The sequence below is a fragment of the Mustela erminea genome, chromosome 21 (genome assembly GCF_009829155.1).
Source record: "Mustela erminea isolate mMusErm1 chromosome 21, mMusErm1.Pri, whole genome shotgun sequence".
NCBI lineage: Eukaryota > Metazoa > Chordata > Mammalia > Carnivora > Mustelidae > Mustela > Mustela erminea.
Genome location: NC_045634.1, coordinates 27,184,636 through 27,208,864, shown reverse-complemented (window position 1 = coordinate 27,208,864; position 24,229 = coordinate 27,184,636). Strand labels below are relative to the sequence as shown.

Genomic DNA, 24,229 nt, shown 5'->3' with positions numbered 1-24,229 from the left:
TAGAGAGGGAAAGATGATAGGGGTCCGGATAATTGAGGCAATGGGAATCCAGTAGAGGGTACATAATCAAGGTGCATTTTTATAATCGGCTAACAACAGATTTGTTGATGCTTGAATACAGAGGATCAAAGAGGGTAATAAGTCAAAAATGTCACCAAACTTTTGAGTACAAAGTAATGATTTCAGTGGAAAAGCAAAAATGGTTGAGAAAGGGACGATGGGTTGGGCAGGGGTACGGAAGGAGTGGGGTGACTTTAGCTTGGGCAGATTGGCAATTGGAGAAGACAAAATATGAGTCCTTTAAGGCACGTTAAGGTATGAATGATGACATTATGTTGGCTACAGTGGATTATTAAAATCATGTCCACAGATTTGAAAATCCCCCTCCCCCATATAGATGTGCTATCTACATTAGTCTTCAGGGATCACACTTTACAGTGATTTTTTTTTTTTTAATCACATTGGTTTATTCTGAAGCAAAGTTGTTAAGGTAGTCTGGTTTAGAGAAAGTTAATTGAAACACTCATACTAGTATAATTTTGTTGTAATTCTCATTTCAAATTTAATGGATCGGTGCCTGTTAGAAAAGAGGAGACACACTAGGAACTAATTTACCTGTGAGAAGGCAGAGGAGCAGAGGCTGAAATTCTAGTTCTTTGAAGAAAATTACAGGATGGGGTTTGTTTTTGCTATTTGCTTTTTTTCTCCCTTTGAATAGGATATAACTATGCTTGAGGACCATTAGAGGACAGAAATCAAATCTTAATCAGTCTTGATGATTTTTCTTTTTCTGTTTAAAAGAAAAGTTCAAATTCACTTTAAAGCCTAGGGAGTTTAATTAAAGTAAGTAGAGACAAAAGTACTCTATTGAGAGCTGTCATTTCTCTTAGTACGACACTATTAATAATGTAGCGTAATGCTATTTTGGAAATTTGGTTCTTTCCTTGTCTTTTGTCTTGTTCTGACTCTTTTCTGTATTCTAAATGAAAGGGAATAAAGCCCTTAAAGGAAGGTACTCAACTAAATTCACCGTCTCCTCCTGTACCACATTATCTCTGACCTCAGCTGTAATTCTTTGAAGAAATAACCCTTGCAAACACTGATTTTGTTTTGTTTTTTTACTTTCCCTTTCTCTTTTGTTTGTGAGCCTCTTTTACCAACAACATTTACAGGGTTCTTCACAAAGAATTTTTCCCCCCAATTAGGATGAAAATGAGATCATTATGTGACCGTTTCACCGTGAGCGTAACTTCCCTATTTGACAGCTCCATTAGTTCAACCCGGTTCTAAATGTTCGTATTTCTGACTTGCCTTGAAATCAGAAAGTGTTTTCATTAATGCTAGGGCTTTGTGAGCTCCAGGCAGGAATGAAGGCGTGGCAGACATCACAGCCTCTTCTGGGAACTTACCTGCCTCACGACTTTGCGACAGGGCAAAATGTTTACCGCTTCAACCTGATGGCTTCGCTTTGATTGCTAATTACGTGTGGCACGGTTTTGAATCTAAAGAGTGTTTCGGGGTCACTTTTCATTTTGGGGTGCATGGTGACGTGTTACCTGTAACTTGGATTTCACGATCTCTGTTGTCTGAAAGTTAATTAGTATTCTTTGTTCGACTACCTTCTCATTTGTGTATGTTTCAGTGCGTCCGCCTTTGTCACTCGATTTTGGTGAATATCTTTTGATCATATGATCGTTAAGGTGTGCTACATCTAATTGCATTAGCTTGCAGAAAGCCGATCATTAAATATAATTTGTGCTTTTACTCTATTCTCATACTCTGTTTTTATAATGTATGTAAGTAAGGTAAAACCATTAGAATTACTCAGTATTTTAACATGATAGTTTAAGAGGTAAGAAATTATAAGGGAAGCAGATATTATGTTGTTTTGAGTGTTATCTATGAAATTGACCCTAGTTTGATGTCCTCACTACAATATAAACCGTGGCGGTATATAATGAAGGCAGGGAGTTAAGGAGTTAACAGTTCTTTATAAACCAGAAGGCCATTAACTTTTAATAATGCCGTCTCAAATATTTGTCTGTAAATTGTGGTGATAATCAAAGATGAGCCTATGGGATTGTGCTTTGTAGTACTGTTTGATTTGATAACTCTGGTAATCCCTTAAGCACGTTAGGAAAAATATTTTATGCTTACATTAGCAACTATTGTGAGTTTGTAAAATAACCTCGCAACCCCAAGATGTATTATAAGGACAAGAAGAAAAGCAATTATATCTCAGATTTTGTGGTGCAATTTTTTTTTGAATAATTACTTCTAGAAAAAAATTTTTTTAACTTAATACATTTTTGTTTCTCGCTGTCAGAAAGAAATGAACGGCTTCAGAAAAATTAAAAAATGAGACAGAATGCTGTCTAAATCTGAAAGATGTTGAACTCTTCATGAAACTGGAAAATAACATCCGAATTATTTTTTATCTGCATTCCCCATTTAAAAGGCTGTGCAGTTTCTCTGTATTAAAACAAGGCTTTCACTCTCACTGCTGGAATGTGGTCTCCAGCTCTGCCTTAACTAGATGGCACTCCGACCCCAGACTCAAAATAAAGCAAGTATTTCTTCATTTAAAGTTGAATTTCTAAAAAGTTGAAATAAAATAAAACTGAATTTCCACAGTTCTTTCTTTTAATGGCGGTAAAATTGATATGTAACAATATGTAAGTTTCAGGGGTTCAACATTCCAATTCAATAGCTGTCTGCCCTACAAAGTGGTCAACATTTAAAAGCCAGTTATCGGGCGCCTGGGTGGCTCAGTGGGTTAAAACCTCTGCCTTCGGCTCAGGTGATGATCTCAGGGTCCTGGGATTGAGCCCCGCATCGGGCAAGGAGCCTGCTTCCCGCATCTCTCTGCCTGCTTCTCTGCCTACTTGTGATCTCTGTCTGTCAAATAAATAAATTTTAAAGAAAATAATAATTTAAAGAAAATATAATAATAATAATAAATAAAAGCCAGTTATCCTTCTCTACTGTAGAGTTGATCCCCTTCATCCATTTCACTTATCCTTTTCCTTCTTTCCCACCTGTAACCCCAATCTCTTCTCTATATCTACAGGGTTTTGTTTTGTTTGTTCATTTTGGGGGTTTTTTTTGGATCTCACATATAAGAGAAATCATACTGTATTTCTCTTTCTTTTTTTTTTAAAAAAAGATTTTAATTATTTATTTGACAGAGATCACAAGTAGGTAGAGAGGCAGGCAGAGAGAGAGGGGGAAGCAAGCTCCCTGCCAAGCAGAGAGCCCGATATGGGGCTCGATCCCAGGACCCTGGGTTCATGACCTGAGCTGAAGGCAAAGGCTTTAACCCACTGAGCCACCCAGGCATCCCTGTATTTTTCTTTCTCCATCTGACTTACTTCACTTAGCGAAATACCTTCAGGGTCCATTGATGTTGTTGTAAATGACAAGAGTTTGTTCTTTTTTATGAGTAATATTCCATTCCATCTCTCTCTCTCTCTCTCTCCATCAGACTTACTTCACTTAGCGAAATACCTTCAAGGTCCATCGATGTTGTTGTAAATGGCAAGAGTTTGTTTTTTATGGCTGAGTAATATTCCATTCTCTCTCTCTTTCTCACTCTTTCTCTCACACACATACACACACATGCACCCCACATCTTCCTTATTCATTCATATACTGATGGACATTTAGGTTGTTTCTAGTTCTTGGGTACTGTAAATAATGTAGTGAACATAAGGGTGCATATATTTTTTTGAATCAGCATTTTCATATTCTTCATACAAATACTGAGAAGTTAAATTGCTGGATCACATTGTAGTTCTTTACATGATTTTTTTAGGAAACTTCATACTGTTTTCCACGGTGTCTGTACCAATTTACATTGCTACCAGCAGTGTACAAGTGTTCCTATTCTCTGTATCCTTGCTAACACTTGAGTATGGATTCTTTGGAAAAATGTTTATTTTCTCCCATTTTTTAAACAGGTTGTTTTGTTGTTATTCAGTGGTATGAATTTTGTGTGTATTTTGGAAATTAATGTCTTGTCAGATACATGATTTGCAAAAATCTCTCATTCAGCAGGCTGCCTTTTCATTTTGATGATGGTCTCTTTCACTGTGTAGAAGCTTTTTAGTTTGATGTAATCTCATTTATTTATTTTTGTTTTCCTTTCCCTTGCCTTTGGAGTCAGATCCACAAAATATTGCTAAGACCGATGTTCCGTGTTTTCCTTTAGGAATTCTATGGTTTCGGGTCTTACAAGTCTTTATCCATTTGAATTAATTTTTGTATGTGGTGTAAGATAGTGGTCCCTTTTCATTCTTTTGCATGTGGCTGTCCAGTTTTTTCACCACCATTATTGAAGAAGCTGTCCTATTTCCATTGTACGTTCTTGGCTCCTCTGTCATAAATTAATTGTCGATATATGTGTGTGGGTTTAATTTAGTTCCATTCCACAGATCTGTCTGTTTTTATACCAATACCATACTGTTTTGACTCATGGTATAGTTTAAAATCAGGGAACATAATGCCTCCGGTTCTGTTAGTCTCTCTCAAGATTGCTTTGGCTTTTCAGGATCTTTTATGGTTCCATAAAAATTTTAGAATTACTTGTTCTAGTTCTGTGAGAAATGCCATTAGAGTTTTGATGGGAATTGCTTTGAATCTGTAGATTGCTTTGGGCGTGATGGACATTTTAACAATATGAATTCTTCTAATCATGAGCATAGAATATCTTTTCATTTATTTATGTCTTCAGTTTCTTTCATCAGTGTTTTTTTAGTTTTCAGTGTACAGGTCTTTCACCTATTAGTTATATAAATGCTACAGATTACTGTATGTTGATTTTGAGTCCTGCTACTTTACTGAATTTACTTATTGTAACATTTTAAAGATTTTACCTTAAAGATTTTCCATATATAGTATCATGCCGTTTGCAAATAATGACAGTTTTACTAATTTCTTTCCAATATGGATACGATTTTATTTCTTTTTCTTGCCTAATTATTGTGACTAGGAGTTCCAATACTTTGTTGTTGAATAAAAATGATGAGAGTGGGCGTCCTTATCTTGCTTCTGATCTTGGAGAGCTTTCTGGTTTTTACCATTAAGTATGATGTTGAGTAGTATGAATAACTTTGGGTTTGTCATATGTAGCCTTTATTATATTGAAGTATATTCCCTCTGTACCCAGTTGGTTGAGTTTTTATCATAAATGGATATTGAATTTCATTGAGACTTTCTTTGTCTACTGAGGTGATCCTATGGTTCTTATTATTTGTTTTGTTGATGGGCTATATCACATTAATTGATTACAGATATGATGTTGAACCAACCCTCATTCCTAGAATAAATTCCACTTAATCCTGGAACACAATCCTTTAATGTATTATTGAATGAAGTTTCCTAATATTTTGTTGAGAATTTGTATCTATGTTTGTCAGTGATACTGGCCTGTAATTTTCTTTTTTGGTGGAGTCCTTCTCTGGTTTTGATATCAGGGTGATGCTGGTTTCATAAAATGAATTTGGAAGTGTTCCCTCTTTTTTAATATTTTGGAAGAGTTTAGAAGGATAGGTATTAAATCTTCTTTGAATGTTTGGTAAAATTCACTGGACCATATGAAGCCATATGGTCCTGGACCTTTTGTTTGTCAGGAGCTTTTTGATTCCTAATTTAATCTCTTTACTAGTAATCAGTCTCTTCAGATATTCCGTTTCTACATGACTCAGTCTCAGAAGATTATGTTTTTAGAAATGTATTTATTTCTCCTATGTTGTCCGATTTGTTGGCGTCTAATTATTTGTAGTATTCTCAAATGATCTTTTATTTTTCTGTGGTGTCAGTTGTAACTTCTCTTTCATTTCTGACTTTATTAGAACACTCTGTTTTTTTCTTGGTCTAAAGGTTTGTTTATCTTTTCAAGGAACCAGGTCTTAGTTTCATTGATCTTTGTTATGTCCTTTTCTCTGTCGACTAGGGTCTTTGTTCTTTTCCTAGCTCTTTTATGTGTAAAGTTAAATTGAGATTTTTCTTGTTTGTTTTTGTTTTGTTTTGTTTTGAGGTAAGCCTGTATTACTTTGATCTTTCCTCTTAGAACCACTTTTGGTGCATCCCCAGATTTTGATAAGTTGTATATGTTTGTTATGTCTCCAGGTATTTGTTTATTTCTTATTTGATTTATTCATTTACTCATTGGTTATCCGATTTTTACATTTTTGTGATTTTTCCAGCTTTCTTCTTGTAATTGATTTCTAGGGTCATACCATTGTGGTTAAAGAAGAAGCTTGATAGGATTTCAGTCTTCTTGAATTTATTGAGCCTTGGTTTGTGGCCTAACGTGATCTATCCTGGAGAATGTTCCATATGCACTGAGATCAATGTGAATTCTGCAGTTTGGGGATGGAACGTGTATATATCTGAGAAGTACATCTGGTCTAATGTATTGTTTAAGGCCAATGTTTCCTTAGTCAGCAGTACTGTCTTAAAGCTAATATTTCCTCTTCATTTTCTTCTTGACAACATGTCTACATCAAAACTGACAAAAATAATTATCCCTGTATAAATTAGTATGGAAAGCTTCGGAGTCTTTTTCCCTGACCATTGCCAGAGTTCTTAATTTCTCAGAACTTTCTTTTCTTGCTTATGAAATAGGAATTATACCAACAGCTTATGGTGGCTCTGAGAGTAAATAAAATAATGTATGTGAGTACATAGCCTAATCAATATCATAAACTTTAATGAGTATAAAATTTCTTCTGTAGATTTCTCCCTCCCAGTGTGGCCCCCACTTTTGCATTTGGGTCTATAAAGTTACATTAAGCCTAGATTTAAAAAAAAAAAAAAAAACTCCCTTTTAGATTTATACCTCCCTTTTAGATTTATAACTTCTTTGTGAAATTACTGGGTAAAGCAATTTAGTTACGGTTAGCAAAAATAAATAAATAAAGTAGAGAAACATATGTAGTTCCTTTTTCTTTGTATTTCCTTGTTTCTTTTTTGTAGTGAAGAGCATTTTCTTTTAGGCACACAGTTTTGTGAATATCAGGGGTTAAAGGAATTGTTATAGACTGGATATGGATGTGTTGGAATGCTTTAGAAAATCGATTCTCGCTAATGGAGAGAACGTTTTTAAAGTGAACTATTGCCATTCCTTCAGTGAACCACATACAGCAGAAAAAATTCAAGTAAACATTGAAGGAGAGGCAAGCTCTTCCTTATAGAATTAATGAGAATTGCAGTGATCTGCCGTGGGGAATTAGAATTCGAAAAACCTCTTCCATGTGCGTTATTCCCTAATGTCTAGAACCAGATAAGTAGACTCTAATTTTAAATGTGCAATTATCCAAACAAGATGAATGTGCAGGGCAACGCTGGATAAGACTGTCGATCTTCATGTTAATATTTTTATTCTCCTTTATAACAGACATATAGTTGGCAAAAGCCACATGTCTGTGAGATCCCTGAAGACCACAACTAACTCAGGAGAAAGGTAGCCAGCTTTATCTTACATCAAAGACGGAGATATAGCCCGAGGGAGACCCATCCCAGAATAAGCACTTTATAATGTCCTTTATAATGTCTTTGGTCAGTTGTTTTATCTTTAGGAGATTGTTTTGTTTTGTTGTTAGAGGAATACTAATAACAAGTTAGATCACATATGCTTATCTAACATTTTTTAGATTGGGGAAGCTACAGGCAAGCATCCTGCTTCTTGTTAAAAATGGCCTGCTTTCTGTATGTACACTGCAGTGCAATTTTTAAAATGTTGTGATTATAATTCCAGAACACAAGAATGTGAGTAGGTGCCAGTGTTTTCTCCTTTGTATGGGAAATGCCTTTGAAAATCATTTGAAGCTTGGACAAAAATTCCATAGCTCTGTTCTTAAGAGCACTGTGTAGAGTCTTCATGAGTCAGATACAGGGAAAGCTTCAGTTCAGCCTTCTAGAGAACTCACTGTAGCTTGCTCGGTCTCATGAACGGGGAGAGTGTTGGCAGCCATCACTGTGCAGGAATGAAGGGGGGCCTTCTTCCCACAGTGGTTACGCCATATGCCAACGTCTGCGGCTGCCATTGGCTCACCTCTGTTTAGTGCGCACCTCCAACAAGTTGACCTGATTCTGAATGTTCTGCTTTCACTTTAATTTCTGTTAGTATTTCTGGAAAGTCAAGACCAGAGCGCTGAGCAAGAACCTTGGGAATAATGACCAACGCATTCGCGAATGCTTGAACTCCAAGTTGGGCCCTGCCCTTGACCGGAATTAGAATCGGGGCTTCTCCCATTCCCAGCTCCACTGCCCCAAAACCTGGAACCACCCAGACATCAGCCATAGCATTTTTAACAGCCCTCTAGCCTTCTCTTACTGCATCCTTGATTTGAGTGAAGATGTGCTTACTTGGTCCTTTGACCAGTCATGTGACAGAGCGGGGATTGTTACATTTCTTACTGAAGGTCAGCTTTTCCCAATATATACTCAGAGATGAAACCCGCACGTCCCAAACAATCAGGATTTAGGTCATCAAAAGACTTTGGACTATCCCACCACGAGCAAGAGTCAGCCTTTCTATACTTCTCTTTTTAGCTCTGCACAGAGCTGTTATATCTTTTTTTTTTTTTTTTTTTTTTTTTTGCAAGAGCATCTAAGGAAAAGGGTCAGTTCCCTTTTCATTAAATAACAGATCTTTGAATCACCACAGACTTTCTTTTTTCAGTTCTGTCATGTTTTTAATTGTATCAATGAATTTTCTTTCAGCTTTTACTAAATTCTCTCTCTTCTGAATCCTTGTTTTAAAAAAAGCCAGAATCTGCTGCTGCTGCTTCTTCTTTTTTTTTTTTTTTCATATTCTGAGAACACATTATACGTAGGAGGACATAAGAATCTTCTACTCTTTTCTTCCCATCGGGACACCATGCCCTTTGGTCCAAAACAAGATCTCTGAGTAAGCTTGTATTCGTTTCAGATTTATGTTTCATGTCTATAATCTCAGCCATGAAAAGGTCAGTAGGTTCATCTTGTTTTGTAACAGCCAAAATGGAGGCCGCCACAACCTCTGTTAGGACTTCAGTGCATTAGTATAGAGAGATCTTCTGCCAAAACACCCGTTACGTGCTGTCCTTGTCCATCTATTTGCTAACTTTGACTTCTTCTAAAAGCTGAGGTACCTGTACCTTTGCAGACTCAAATCTGCATGTTGTTGTTCTAAGATGAAGACCTTCAGAAATGTAGACATCCACCTGTTCGATCAGCTTTCCAGTGACTAGAAATGGTTGAAAATGGTACAGTCGCCGCTCATGTCATCCAGGGCTGTTGTTACGTGGGCTATTAAGGAGGCTGTTGGATGGCCAATTTGCGTTTTAGGAAGCAGCAAGTTGTCATGTTTAGTAAGCTTGATGTCTCTAGAAATGGGCATTTTCCTGGCACCGTTAGGCTCCAAGTTGGTTCTCAGAGCGTCCTGCATCCTCCTGGGCTGTGCTGATGTTAACTGCATGTGCTGCCTGGGCTCAGGCACCTTGGCCTTGGAGTTCAGGGTCTTTGCAGCCACCATAGCTGACACAGCAGAGGAAGAGGAAGGGACCAGGCCTGCAGAATGCCCAAAACCTTGAGTAGATTTAAATGTCATAAAATACAAAGTGATAAAGCATAACAGCATTTGGTTGAAGTCAGCAACCGAAGCTTTAAACTGTATGTATGTGCACACACACACACATGCACACACACATGCACACACGCAGACACACACGCACACATGCAGACACAAACACATACACACAAGTAAAATGCTCTAGAATTGTAGAATTTTTTTTTAACTGGGAAAAGGTATTAGAAATCATGATCTATCCCTTAATTTTATAGATAAAGTTAATCAAGGCTGAAAGAATAGAATATGTTAAAGGTGGATGCAAGGAGTGTACATATGTTGATATATATTTATCAAATATAAGAATTTCTTTTTTTCAGTTGTATCCTTCTAGTTTATATATAAAGATTATATTTATGACACTGGGTCTTTAATAAATGAAAGTGAATTCTATATGATAGGACTGAGTTTTAGAAACTTTGAAATTCATGTCAGGATGCTAATTTCTATTAAAATAAATTAGTAATTATATATAAAAAATAAAATTCATACTTTTGCAGCACAAACCCAGTTAGCCTTCAATAGTTAATATATACTACATCCACATGCTACGTATTTTCCTTACTAGGCAGATAAGGCACGTGCTCACGGATGAAGGTTTTTGTGAGTGATGTGTATTTGGCACCTATTTTGCTAATATTAGAAGAAGTGATTTAGTAAAATATTTGGGAAAAAGCAAACATATTCAAGAATGTGCAAATCAAGCACAACAGATTCAGCTAGGAGAATTTTTTATTGATAAGTAAATTCTAATAATACAGATTTCACCTCTGTTTTAAGAATCTTTATGATTTAAAAAAAAAAAAAAGAATCTTCATGATTTTTTAACAGAACTGCCTATGTATTGGAAACCCTAAGCAGTCCTTCCGAAACCTGAAAAAGATTTGTGAAAACAGCCTACAATAAAAATCACACACGCTTCATAAAACACTACTTGATACATATCACTTGCACCATTAGGAACTAAACGACAAAGGATGTAATTTCAGTTCTGGCATGCAATATTAATCGAAAGCCTTTAAAACATCTTGCTGATGGGAACTATGACAACGTGACATTGAAGAATTAGGAGCTAAAGACATTTATCTTAATCAGATTTTCAAAGTAAATGCCATAAAACACAAAGTTGTTTCATTCATTTCTACATTTGCACATGTGTCGGTGGGAGCATCATTTTCTTGTGTGTTGCTTTAAATGCAAAGAGTACGAACTCAGTACCTGAGAGTATGGGAAGAACCGAAGCACATTTTAGCCCCTCTGCACACATAAGGAATGATTTCGGTACTAATGTACATTTGTTCCATCTTTTATGCTAGTGATACATTATCCTCAGCAAACACTCTAAATAATATTGGCAGATACTTTTTAAAAAATATTTGGAGGAGGGGGCCTTGGGTGGCCTAGGCATTAAGGCATCTGTCTTTGGCTCGGGTCATGATCCCAGGTCCCCTGGATGAAGCCCCTTGTCAGGCTTTCTTGCTCAGAGGAGATCCTGCTTCTCCCTCTCCCTCTGCTGCTCCCTGTGGTTGTGCTCTGTCAAATAAATAAATAAATAAATAAAAGCTTTAAAAAGAAATTTAGGTTGTATTTGCCTTAATAAGTTTAAAAATGAAAACAATGTTTTTAAAGACTTTTTTGTAGAAGGAAATTAAGAAATTATCTTTTGGATATACTCACTATATGTAAACATCTTCTTTGGCAAAAAAAATTTATATTTTTTATATGTGTATATGAAAATATATATATAATATATTTGATAAAAATATTTTTATTGCTTTATTTGAATAAATGGTGAAAGTCTGGAAAATAAGACTTCACATTAAAATAATATTTCATGGGGCGCCTGAATGGCTCAGTGGGTTAATGCCTCTGCCTTCAGCTCAGGTCATGATCCCAGAGTCCTGGGATCGAGCCCCACATCGGGCTCTCTGCTCAGCAGGAAGTCGGCTCTGTCCCCACCCCCCACCCCTGCTCTCTTCCTACTTGTGATCTCTGTCAAATGGGTAAGTAAAATCTTTAAAAAAAAAATTTTTTTTCACAGTTTATAAGAATACTTTAATATACATTATCTCTTTGAAACCTCCATATAAGAGAGATGATTAATCCCATTGTACAGATGAGGAATCAGAGAAGTTAAAACAGGAAATTGATTTGCTCAAGCTACAGTTGCTAAATTTTAGACAGGGAACTTGAACCCAGGTGTTACAGGCTGAACGTTGGTTTCTCCCCAGATTCCTATGTTGAAGCTGTAAACCACCCCCTCATGCGACTATATTTGGCGATAGGTTAAGTCTAAAGAGGTACTTAAGGTTAGGTGAGATGGTAAGGGTGAGGCCTTGATTCCACAGGCTTGGAGTTTTTCTAAGGAGAAAGACTAGAGAGCTAGCCAGCTCTGCCCAGTGAGACACCGGAGAAAGCAGCTGTCTGCGAGCCAGGAAGAGAACCCTCACTAGAAACTGACTCTGCCGGGCCTTGATCTTGAACTCCCAGCCTCCAGAACTGTTGGAAAGCAAATTTCCATTTTTTAAGTCCCCCAACCTGTTTGTTACAGCAGCCGGAGCGCACTACTGTGCCAGCTCGTGTTTACTCTTCTCCGCTGTAAATTCATTTATCTCTTTAACGGAAAATTTTAATAAACTGGTCCGAAAATGCTTGTGGATTCATGAAAGGAAAGATCAGAAGATCCATGGAAGATTATCTTAGGCACCTGCTTTCTTTTGAACCTCTGCTGTGAGAGGAAGGTTTCTAGTGGCAATTAGCATCCTATATAAAGTCCGAGCCTTCCAGCTTCAACAAGCGGTGCTTACTACTATTTTAAAAGGCACAACAAAGCCTCAGGAAATCCAGATCATTAATCTAAACAATAGTACCTTGCATTTCTGTAGTACTTTGCAGTTCTTTTTCCTGCACCATCCTTTCTGTTGGTGCTAAGTCATTATAGCAGCGGAAATACTCACATTGGGAAGAGGGCTCTTAGTGCTGCATACACACAAAAAACTACCCCAAAATTATTAACAGGGGAGGGGCATTCACTAAATATGCAAGTGTCAGCTTAAACTATGACTATTTCCCTTTTCATCAAAGAGCATCATTGCATGGTTTCCACCTAACAGATCACCCTCATTGCACATCCCAAGAAGGGGAAAGATACTGTGGGTTCTGTTCAAGTTTTTTTGCATCTACGTAATATTTAATGTTTGTGGTAACACCCTTCCCTGCCTGGACACCATCATGTGATTGGAAGGAAACTTAAAAAATTTTATTCTGTTTCAGTGAAAGGCATTTGTAGATAATGTGGACTCAATAAATTGCAGATAACAAATATGAGATCAAATAATACGCTAGGGGAAAAGTCAATGGCAAAGTTAGTATTTGGGGGAAAATGAGGTTGGCAGTGTTATTGGATACTTTCTGAGTGTTTCTTGATCGCTTTTTTTTTCCCCTATAGTTGCTGAAATATTCAAAAAAGAAAAATCAGAGAAGGGTTTCAAGTAAACTGAATCTTTTTTTCCTAAAATTGATTAACTGTAGTTTTTAAAATGCATTATAATTGCCATCATAACTTTTAAGAGACTGGTTAGTTTTCTTTTAAGTTTGAAAGTTTCATACTGGCTTTTATTTTTTTCAGTTGTTTCCATAGCAATTTTAATATCAAAATATGAAATAAATTTAAGTTTGATACAAAGTGATTTTGACTATATGTACCTTAAGATGTTACTAGTTACGATATGTATAATACAGAATGGTTTATTTTAAAAATAAACATTATTTTTAATATTCCTAACAAGATAATAAGGTAAGATATTTGTGCCATGAATTAATGTGGTCAGGTTCTCATAATGCTTAAATCAAAATAAAGTGCTTTTTTTACTCTATGTCCCTTTAATGTTTTATATGTATAACTGAAGATAATATGGGGCTTTTCATTACCTTAAAATTTGAATATTCATAACATAATTTAATATGTTTCAAGAAAATAGTATGTAATACCTAAAAGAATTTTAGAACTAAAAAACTTCAGAATTCATTGCCTGAGCCGACCATGCCCCCAAACACCATTTTTTTTTTACAGAAGAGAAAAACTGAGCCCCAGAAGTTAGTTGATTCATAAGAGGTTACGTTTAGTTAAAGCTAGCGTGAAACCCTATGTCTCCTGTTTCCTTTTTTAGTGCTTTCTTCTGTACAAGATATCTTTGTGACAAAGAATATATTATCTGAAAGGCATAGAAAATTTGCATTATTTGGAATATTAGAGCTGCTTTTCTTATTCTTTAAAACCATTTGTTATAGTGTAATAGCTTTTAGTTGCTTTCTAGCCTGTCCTTATCCATATTACAGATATGTGCTTTATTTATATCATATCATGTACTCCACTTAAAGTCAATAAAATTTAATTGCATTAAAATCAAATGCTCATTAGGTAATGTGAGAGGAGAGAAGTATTTATTGATCTTATGTCAACAATTCTTTATTGTCAAGATGGGGATAGCATCTCCCCTTTTTGCTTATCCTCTTAAGAATTATTATTCTTAAAAAGTAAAGTATTTTAAAATGGGTAAAAGAATAGCTTGAAACATATACTGAGATATTTTGAAGGTATTTTTAATCCAGGTTTCTATACATGTATAATAGGTAAGTTTTATGTATGTTTCTATGAGAAATGATTATGCAAAATTAAGAATTCCATAGAGGATAAATCTGTGGCATTACTAGGATTAAGTATAGTAAAAAGATGAACTGTTTTAGCAAGGAGAAGGTAGGCATTTACATTTGTTTCCATCCCCTGAAATAAGTTAGGGTGCTTAACTTTTTAGATTAGCTGCATGTTTTTGAACAGCAACCATAGAAGTCAGAATATCTTCAAAGAGAAGTTACAGCCATTTAAAAGAAGTTTCCTTTTATAAAATATAACCCCCCAAAACTGTCATCCAATAACAAAGAAGACAATAGCAGAGATAATTTATATGAAACAACAAGGAGATAAGTAAGTCCATGTTCTGTATAATACAACAGCCATAAACATGGTATTAGGAAGTTTGGAAAAAGCTGTTTAGCTCTCAAGAAAGCTCTGTTCTTGCCTTCTGCAACTCTCTCTGGATATATATTGTGCTCTTTTATCATGTCTTCTTTTGTCTTAGACCTACTCTTTCATATTTAATCACTCTTCATCTTTCTGATACCATCTGAGTGATTTCCTCAGATTTCTTTTCCAATTCGCTGGTACTCCTTACAGTTGTGTCTAATATACTCTTTAAACTATCCAGTAAGTGTCTGATTTCAATGGCTGCATTTCTTATCCACATTCTACTTTTTTGAACTTTCTTTTTCTCATACTATCTTATTCACATGGTTTTCATTTTCTTAAAGTCTTTGATCATTCTAAACATACTTAAGTTTTATCTGATGGTTTTATTATCTGAAGTTTTGGGGGAGATCTGTTCTGTCTATTTTGTCTATAGATTTTGGCTCAGTGTGGATTGTTTCCTCTTAAATTCTGTAACTTCAGACTGTAAATTTATTGAGAGCTGTGTTTTATTTGTGGAAATCCTTTGTGACTTCATTTGAGAGCATGTTCTTTTAAAGAAGTTTTGCATTTGTTTCTGCCAGGTCCCCCAGGGAGGAGCATTGCACTTTTAATACTAATTTATTGGCTTGGGGTTCCAGAACTACATTCAGAGTGTAAGCTTCATCCTCATATGACAACCCTAGGGAAGCCTAAGCCAGTGGTTAAAATTTTCAGGAGTCAATTTCTTCCCCGTGCAGGGATTAAGAAACACAGCGAGATTCCTTTTTGTTCCACTTGCAATGAGAATTTTAAGTCTACTCTTAGACTACAGGTATGGCGCTTCCAAGGTCTCATATACATAGGGGTCTCGGTAACAACTGACGTGTTATCTCTTGTTTCCTCATTGGACGTTACAAAATTTCAGAGACAGGAAGATCTCCCCAGATCACCTGCTCTGAACTATTTTTCTCTCCCTTTGGTTTCTTGCCTATTCTTTCTTTCTAATTCATTTATATTAACCTAAATATAAATTGAGTGATAGGATAAGACTATTGGCTGTTTAGTTTCCTGTTACATCCTCAGCACCTGGAATAGAGTCTGGTACCTGTTAGACACTCCATACTTACTGAATGAATCAATCCAAAAGGTATTTATTGTATTTTATCCAGAACTTCCAGCATTTTGTGGCAAGGGAATTGATGGGTCATCCAGATGGCCACATGGTTTGAAAGAGAAAGCACAGGGAACTCTCAAAGGAAAAGAATGCAAAGATTTAAAGTCTTTAAATCTTTCTTCTAATCCTCATTTCAAGCTATCACCCTAGGGAAACTAAAACCAAATTCTCACTAACTCAGTAAGTACAGTAAATCGGTTCATCTGTGCTCACTGAAATTATACCCTCTGGACAGTGCAAGTCTTTCTTTTGTATCTTCTGTCTCTAAGGTTTTCATACTCAAATGTCTTTATATAAGTTATCTTGCAATCAGTTGTCTGCTCCTGAAGGTGATAAGAACAATACTGTTTGTTTATATAGTATTTTATTGTTTTTAAAGCACATTTTAAACTTTCATTTGATTTGCATGTAGCTGTGTGAAATGTTTAAGTGACATGGCAAGTGAAATGTTAAGTGGTGGAAATTTTTACATGGTGCCATATTATTTTTTAAAAATTTTATTTATTTATTTGATAGAGATTACAAGTAGGCGGGGGGGGGGGGCAGGGGGGCAGGCTCCCCGCCGAGCAGAGAGCCCGATGCGGGGCTCGACCTCAGGACCCCAGGATCATGACTTGAGCCAAAGACAGAGGCTTTAACCCACTGAGCCACCCAGGCACCCCTTTGGTGCCATATTTTAACCAAAAGCTTATAAAGTTGCCTCAGTGAACAACCCACTTTCAAAAACTTGTCTTTTTTTTTTTTTTTTAAGATTTTATTTGTTTATTTGACAGACAGAGATCACAAGTAGGCAGAGAGGCAGGCAGAGAGAGAAGGGGAAGCAGGTTCCCTGCTGAGCAGAGAGCCCAATGCGGGGCTCGATCCCAGGACCCTGAGACCATGACCTGAGCCAACGGCAGAGACTTTAACCCACTGAACCACCCAGGCACCCCTCAAAAACTTGTCTTATGTGAGAATCACTAGATAAAATAATGAACCAGAAGAACAAGTTTATGTGAAAGTAATTTCCTGAGTGAGGTGAGGCCTTTCTTTTCCAATTTCCCCGTTACCATTTTAGATGGTTATCTTATTAGTACAGCATTGTGGTGGGGAAAGGAGAGGAGGAGTCACCCTGAATATCTAAGTATTTGTGCCCTGATATGAGCTCCACTGAGGTGTGGTCTGACTAAAAAGATATGTTTCCCTAATTCAAATTTTCCCCGATTATAAGGAAAAGTCTTGCTACTTTTCTTTCCTCATAGGGAAATAATGACAGTTAAATATCTGTAACGTATATATGAGATTTTCTGGGAAAAGGAAAAAACTGTGTATAATTTACTATTTTCAGTGTCTTAAAATTTTTTGAACTTATATTACACCCTTTCCAGTACCTCTTGAAATGTGGCCAGATGAAAGAGGTGTTGTTATCTAACTTTACCATCAGAATTAATTTCCATAAGGCCCCAGAATTAGTTGATAATGGAACATAAGATTAAGCTAAATCCAAGAATCAGAATGGGATTTTAAAACTCAAAAGCTAACTATGATTTTGTCCTTGTACTTTTGGAATATCTACTCCAAGCTCCAGTCACTACAGTTAAAATTAATATGGTAATAAAATGTATAACAACACAAAGTTGTTTTCTTTTGGCGACCTGTTTAAGGGAAGAGGTCAGCTTCGAAGAAAATTCGGGTTTCATTTATAACAGGTAGAAGAGGGTTAAAGATAAAACCAGGAGATGAAGTGAGAATGAACACATTTTACAATATAGAAACAAGGGTTTTAGCCCCATCTTTGCTAACCACCAATAAATGGGTTGGCTCCTTCTAAATGTTTGTCTAGTTCAACATGGTCTGTGTATCATCATGTTAAACTCGTAGAGGACCAAAACCAGAATCTATTCCTTTATCCAACTTGCAGGTGGTGGTGTCCAAGGGGACACAAGCTGTAGGCAAATGACTACCTAGAAGGTGTTTTGTCTAACCACACTGCTCAGGGGTTCAGTAAAATTAAAAATGTTTTTGTCCTTTTGTGTTTCTTTCTCTCTCCCCCGCCTCGTCCCTTCCTCTTCCTTCCCCTCCACGCCAGTTTGTCTTTTGTTACCAGATTTCACTCAAATCGCAAACAATTGGGTTTTTTTTTGTTTTTAAAGATTTTATTTATTACTTATTTGACAGAGACACAGGGAGAGGGAACACAAGCAGGGGGAGTGGGAGAGGGAGAAGCAGACTTCCTGCTGAGCAGGGGGGCCGGATGCGGGACTCGATCCTGGGACTCGATCCCAGGACACTAGGATCATGATCTGAGCCGAAGGCAGCTGCTTAACAACGGAGCCACCCAGGGGCCCGGCAAACAATTGTTTTAATACAAACAGCGGTCAGCTCCTCAGCCCTATCCCCCTTATGAAGTGGGATGTTTCTTCTCTAGGGCGTTTGCTGCCCCATAACTGAGATCCAGGGAAGAAGGAGGACAGACTCAGGAAGGTCAAGTGTGAGGCACGGAGCAGTCAGTTGGGGTTGACTTTCAGCTTAGGTCATGATCTCAGAGTGTTAAGATCGAGTGCCATGTCTGGCTCCCTGCTTAGTGGGGAGTCCGTTTCTTCTGTCTCTACTCCTCCCTACCACTCGCGCTCTCTCCTTTTCTCTCTCTCTCTCTGTCTCAAATAAATCTTTAAAAAAATTTTTTTAAAATAAAAATAAAAATCATCTGCTATCACTTATGTTTACCAAATAAAAACAAGCAGCTGCTAGGCTGTCATGAAGTTATATGAGTAATAAGAACTTGAAAAAAGGTAGAAAGGAGGAGTGTGGTGAGTAAAGACTCTCGTCGAGTATAATAATTTCTACTAAGCATAATGAGAAGAATTTTATTTTAAAAAGGGAGGAAGAATATTTTGAGAAAATAACCTAACACCTTTTCTAAAATACCTAATCCAGATACGTATAGGAATACAAGGAAGACATAACTGTGTTGGGTAAAGCTGTAATATGTATGTATTTTATTTATTGTTTCATATCTTATACGTTTGTATTTTATATATTCATATTTATTTTAGGTAATCTTCCCATTATTTTCACATCTTAGAAGGCAGACTTTGACTACTGGAACCTCTGGTGCGCTTCCGGAGAAATATTCCTAAAACCTGAAGTCTGGGGAAAGTAACATGGCGCCTTGCCTGTGTGGGATGAGCCCTGAAGGTGCCATTATTGCCTAATTGTTACTGATCAGCCAGCACATTTCTAGGAGTCTTTGAAGTACAGGCCTAAGTTAAGATACTGAAAAAATCCAAAGAAATTTAAGTTATAGTCCCTGCCTTTCAGAGTCTAAGGATTTAGGAGCTAAGACAGGTTGCAAATGACCTTGCAATTAAAGGTCCTATTGGCAAGCTCTGCACTTTACCGACTCAATGTTCTCTTCATTGAATTCTTCACAAAGTATTCATCCATCAAATATAGATTGAGAGAATGAATATTTATTTACTGACCACATATCTACCCATATGTGCTTCTTAGAGGTTCCAAGGTGAATTCGATGTGGATCCTGCCCATATAGAGTTGAACAGGAGACATGAGACCTATACAATTAATTGTGACAGGGAGATGAAAAGAGCCATGAAAAAGGCTCAGATAAAATACTCTAAGACTCAGAGAAGAAAAACTGATTTCTATTGAGAAAAACAGGAATGTCCTCTTTCTTAGAGCTTGAAGTACGTAGGGTTTGGATAGAGAAAAATGGAGGATAATGTCTTTCCAGTTAGAAGCAAATATGCTTATGCGGAAAGGTGTATACACTGGGTACAGCAAGCTTGACGAGAACAAGATACATGGGGGAACATTTGCAAAACTATTTTGAGGACTAACTCAGGAAAATATGACTTTTGCCTTCAGAAAGTGCATTTTATGTTTTATAGGTACGAGGAAGCCCTTTGGAGTTTCTAAGGAAAATATGTTCAGAGCTATGCCTCAGGGACATTAAACCTGGTAACTCTGAGGTGTAATTGTCCCCTCTATGACTCAGAGTTGTACCCACAACTTTCTCAAATCTATAGGAATTGTGTATCAATGAATCAGCCTAAAGCAAAGGCCACAGTTGGTGTTTTGGTTGGTCTTAATGTGGATCTGGTTACAAGTATTAGATTTTAAGTGCTTGTCTCCAAATCTGACCCTACTCTGTTTCTTTGTATCCATTTTTGTTTGTTTGTTTTAGTAGGGAAGGGACAGAGGGAGCAGGAGAGAGAGAATTTTAAGCAGGCTCCACAACCCTGAGATTATGACCCTGAGATTAACCCTCTCATAACCTGCAAAGGTACCTCTAATTTAACAGAGATGTAGATACTCTTTCAATTTTTCATGTCAAGACTCGGGTGGTTAACTGACGGAGCCATCCAGGCACCCCTCTTTGTGTCCATTTTGAACCCAAGTCATAAAATTTTTCCTGGATATTCAGTTTTTCTTCCTCTGTGGACTTAAAAGAAAATTTTCTCTCTATTTTCAATACCAGTAATGGTTAATGCTTTTCTCAAGCAAACCTTGTGATCTTAAAAACATCCCAAATCAGGTAACTGATCATGTTTCCCTTTTTGTGTTGACAACGAGATAAATAATTTAGAGCCAGATTTGTATCCTGCTTTAAAAATGTACAGAACTATACAGCAGGCATTTTGTCCATTTGCTTTAGATCTGGCTTTATGTTATCTTTCCCACTTTATTTTCTTTTATTCTCTCTTTCTTCCTTTCGGTCTGTGTTTAATTTTCTTTTATCTTGTTATGCTTGATAAATTTATGCTGTCTTGAATAAGTGGGTATAGATACATACTTCCACTACTTCTTACATCCTATAAGCCCAGATCCCTAGAGGCAATGTGCACTCCAAGGGAATCCTCAGATTTCGCCTCTGTGGATGCTGCAGAATTTAACTTTCTGCTCATCCATCCCATCTCACTCAGGCTCTGCATTTATTCTCTCCCATCAAATGTTAGAGTGAATCCAGCTTTCATTACCTGGATTTGTTTTATAGGAAGACCGCATGATTATGCAGTCAGATCAAAAGAGGTCCCAGCAGACAGAACACATTGTGCTGCAGTCACCTGGATAAACAATTGAAAAGGGCATGGATCTTTTTTTTTTTAATTTTAATTTTTATTAGCATATAATGTATTATTGGCCCCAGGGGTACAGGTCTGTGAATCGTCAGGCTTACACACTTCACAGCGCTCACCATAGCACAGACCCTCCCCAATGTCCATAACCCAACCACCCTCTCCCTCACACCCCCGCCCCCAGTAACCCTCTATTTGTTTTGTGAGGTTAAGAGTCTCTTATGGTTTGTCTCCCTCCCGATCCCATCTTGTTTCATATTTTCCTTCCCTCCCCCCACGCCCCCTGTTGCCTCTCAAATTCTTCATATCAGGGGGATCATATGATAATTGTCTTTCTCTGATTGACTTATTTCACTTAGCATAATACCTTCTAGCTCCATCCACGTCATGGCAAATGGCAAGACTTCAGGGGTTTTGATGGCTGCATAGTATTCCATTGTATATATACACCACATCTTCTTTATCCATTCATCTGTTGATGGACATCTAGGTTCTTTCCATAGTTTGGTTATTGTGGACATTGCTGCTATAAACAAGGGCATGGATCTTTGCATGATGTCTTGTTCATCATATGTTCTTGAGGAAGGCTTGCCAAATGAATGAGCGAACCTAGAGAAGGCCACCGTAGTGCTAATTAGTTTTGAAACCTTAAATGGAAATTTAAGAATCCTTTTTTTTAAGATTTTATTTATTTATTTGACAGAGATCACAAGTAGGCAGACAGGCAGGCAGAGAGAGAGGAGGAAGCAGGCTCCCTGCTGAACAGAGAGCCCGATGCGGGGCTCGATCCCAGGACCCTGGGATCATGACCTGAGCTGAATGCAGAGGCTTTAACCCACTGAGCCACCCAGGGACCCCATAAGAATCCTTTTTTAAAGATTTATTTGTTTTGGAGAGGGAGTACATGTGTGAGTGGGGAGGAGGGGTGGGCAGAGGGAGAGCAAGAATCTTCAAGGCAACTCTTCGTTGAGCGCAGAGTCCAGTCTGGGGTTTGATCCCAGGACCCTGACATCATGACCTGAGCTAAGACCAAGAGTTGGCTGCTTAACTGACTGAGCCACCCAGGTACCCCAAGAATAAGAATCTTTAATTCAACATATTTAAATATGTGATGATGGCAATAGATCTTAAAATCATTTCATCTTCAATAACAATCTTAATATCCGTGATGTTTTAGCCATTACATAATACTTTCACTTGTTGACTTAGCATATCTTTGGAACATAGAGGCTTGATAAATGTTTGTGAGCTGCGTGACTCAGTAGGTAATCGAATGAGTACATGAGTTCATTTCACTGAATCCTAAAATTAAACTAATACCTACGTGGGACAGTATTATTTTCCACATTACAAATGTCAAGACTGAGACACTATGGTGATGCCTCACAGAGTTAGAAATTAAATTTGGTATCAACCGCTACTCCACACTGCTTCTCTCCTCTAGTTAATAGAATATCCAATACATAATTTATACATCATATGTATAGTATAGTTCCATTCTTTCATGGAGCCATGCTTAAAAACATGGCATCATTTGACATATCCCTCTGATTGTTTTTAGACTCAGTCTTAACACTTCTCCCTTTGAAATGTTTCAGTCATTTCTTTGTTCCCATTGCATTGACACTAACCTAGTTAAGGCCCTTAGCTTATTGTAAAATAAATATATACATACATATATAAGTATATACGTAATACATATACATGTGTGTAGATACATATATGTATGTATGTATCTATTTATAAAAGCAGCTTTTGAAATGTTCCTCAAAGACATCCATAGATATTCTAATCATATGCACTAATGCTGGAGAAGACAAAATTAATCATATGGTACCTGAGTACTAAATCTTCTTTGAGTTTTAAACTACTTCTTTTTTTCTAACACAATTAAAACTGTATGTGCTAGTTTAGCCCTCTCATTACCTCCAAGGGTACCTTTAATTTAATGGAGATGTAGATACTCTTTTTTAATTTTTCATGAGCACCAAAAGAATGGACCAAGCAAGATTTCTGTAGTTTCTTGTATAGGGATCCTCAAGAACAGAGACTGTGCAAGAAAGTAGCTTTATTTCGTACGTTTAGATATTGTCTCTGTCCCTCATTTCAAGAGTAAGAAATTATTAGTTGTTAAGTGATATTATGTGGATTGTTAGAGACCATTAGAAATACATGGTAATTACTGATATTATGTGCTATGGGAGGAGTTATTTTAATTATTGTGCCCTGTAAAGAGGTTTGATAATACATGTTCAAGCTATTACATATCAAGTATTCATTTCATGCAATCAGAATTACAGCGTTAGACTCTATTTGGCATAACAATTGCTGCTGGAGTTCACACAGCAGATGAAAGATAGCCCCTGTGTTTCCTATTCTCTTTTAATACGTGCATTTATATTAATAACATGATTTAATAGATCACTTTAAAATTATATTGCACTTTGAACTGCCTTTAGTCAAAAATTGACATCTTCTATGTGTGGAACCATAATAAGTTTAGCATTAAATTAAGGAGTCGTCTGTTTGTTAAAATATGGTGTTTGTGAATTCTAGCATGTCCAGAGGCAGGCAATGAGATTGAAAAGTCAGTCTCATGTTACATTAATTTGTAAATTTTAACTTGTGACTTATTAAGCCTTAGGGAATTTCTCCACGGCTATGACCTAGCATTGGGTTTATATTTTGAAGTTGCTGGATCCCTTACGATTGTGGTTTCGAACACAATATTTGTACCGCTGACATAGTGGCGTGAGTCGCTCTGGTCACCTATGACTTCCTCTAAAATGTGGTTATACTGCATGCTGTGAAATTGGAAAATCTGTTCTGTGTGTGTTCTAATGGATGTAACGGTCATTAAGTATATGAGTCTTCTGACGTCGTAATCAGATGTGATTCAGTCTGTTAAATATCCATGAAACAACATCTGCTTCACAGAGTGACCTTCTGCTAAAGAATACTTAGCGTCTATTAGTGGATCATAATGCAGATCTGCCTTATTTGAAATGCACTAAACTAGAGTAGTCTGCTGCTGTTTAGCAACTAACTTGTAATAATTTATTGCAGTTAAATAAAGCTTAAAAAAACTCCATTAAATAATTATAGGGATTATATGCATTTCGAAAACCTTTGTGTTCCATGGAAATTACCCATTTAATTTCAGGGTTGGTTTGTTAAAAAAAGCTGAAGTCGAAAGGCACATTAGGGGACCTGTCAGATACTGTTTTCTGTAGGTGTTAATAAAACCAGATGAAAAAAAATCTGAAACAAATTAAAACCAAAACCAATTTTACCATCTGTTGTATATTAATTAGTACTTCGTGTATCAAGGGTAAACTTGCTCTTAGAGAATGTCACTG

General features: G+C 36.8%; 1 protein-coding gene and 1 pseudogene across 12 annotated transcripts in view; one reads left to right on the top strand and one right to left on the bottom strand.

Annotated features, from left to right (window-relative positions):
• Nucleotides 1-24,229, top strand: part of TENM3 (teneurin transmembrane protein 3) — a 1,246,978-nt gene that overhangs the window by 1,030,398 nt on the left and 192,351 nt on the right. The window lies entirely within an intron of this gene.
• Nucleotides 7,843-23,673, bottom strand: LOC116582035 (annotated as a pseudogene).